Genomic DNA, 1,439 nt, shown 5'->3' on the forward strand with positions numbered 1-1,439 from the left:
AAAATAGCTACAGGAAGGGGCAGATAGGTGGCTCAGTGGATAAAGCACCAGACTTGGAGTCAGGAAGTCCTGAGTTCAAATGTGACCTTAGACACTTACTGTGTGACCCTGACCTAGACACTTAACCCTGCTTCATCTATGAAATAAATTGGAGAAGGGAATGGCAAACCACACCAATACCTTTGTCATGAAAACCCCAAATGGGGTCATGAAGAGTTGGATGTAACTAATACGACTCAACAACAACATAGACAAAATACTTCAAGTGAAGCAATGGGGCACTCGTGTGGCTTAAGATATTTAGCATAAAGATGGATAAAATTGGAAAGATATTATGAGAAAAGAATTCTGCCCTGAAAGGAAGATTTCAGCCCTATTGAAATTAACACCAGCTGCTACAGTAAGACTTTAAACTACTGTGCTAAAGATCTCAGGCTTTTTACACTTATATAAAATAGGAAGACTTTTTAGCCTAAAATCATCCATTTCAATCATTTCAAGGACACTCAACTTACTAGGTCTCACAAGGAGTCTGGTCCCTTTCCCAGAAGTCCATTTATAGCCTCCATCATTCACACAATGTTTCTTACTCTGACAAAAACACCCATAACCCCCTATACTCTTTTCCCCTTTGATGGCTGGGGATACAGAGATAATCACACATTGACTTTGCTTTCCACTCAGATAACACAACACTCATATGGCTTGATGACAAGGTTGAGATATTCACCAAATGACATTTCTATATGTTTGTATTTGTTTCTGTCTCTAGGCCAATCACATTCTTTGTTACCATCAGTTCCCTTTACTTGTCAATTGCTTCTCATCATTTTTATCTGGCCAGCCTTTGCACTATATTCCAGTCCTCAATCTCTCCTTAAGGTTCCTGCCAAATCCCCTCTTAATTTTAGCTTCAATAAATCTGCAACTGTACTATAAATCACTTCCAGATCATTGTGAGTATTAAATCTTTTTCCTTTCAGCCAACTCTTTTTGTTATACTCAGTTATAGGCTTGTGACTTACTGGGCCTTATTGATAACTGAATTTTAGTTCCCAAAACATATTTCTCTTTGGCAAAAGCATTCAGCTGGCAAGACATACATGTATATATGTAAATATGTACACACACACATGCATAAGGAAGAAGGCACAACTTAAACACAAAAATATAGGTATATGTCAGAACAGTCTTTACCCCTAAAATGCATTCATATAGACAGACATGTATTAAAATAGTTTCTGTTCTGTAGGCATGTACATGCACACACATATGTAGATATATACATGCATATATATAAATATATGTACACATGAGCAGTTTTTGTGCTTGTGCAGGTTCTCTCTTCTATAACCCTTTCTACTTTTCCCAAGTTGCCTCAGTGGCTCTGAGATGGGCATTAATTTTGGTTTTCTGCTCTATTTAGAGAGAACACAACT

This window comes from Phascolarctos cinereus, unplaced genomic scaffold, assembly GCF_003287225.1.
Source record: "Phascolarctos cinereus isolate Bilbo 61053 unplaced genomic scaffold, phaCin_HiC Scaffold_3;HRSCAF=262, whole genome shotgun sequence".
NCBI lineage: Eukaryota > Metazoa > Chordata > Mammalia > Diprotodontia > Phascolarctidae > Phascolarctos > Phascolarctos cinereus.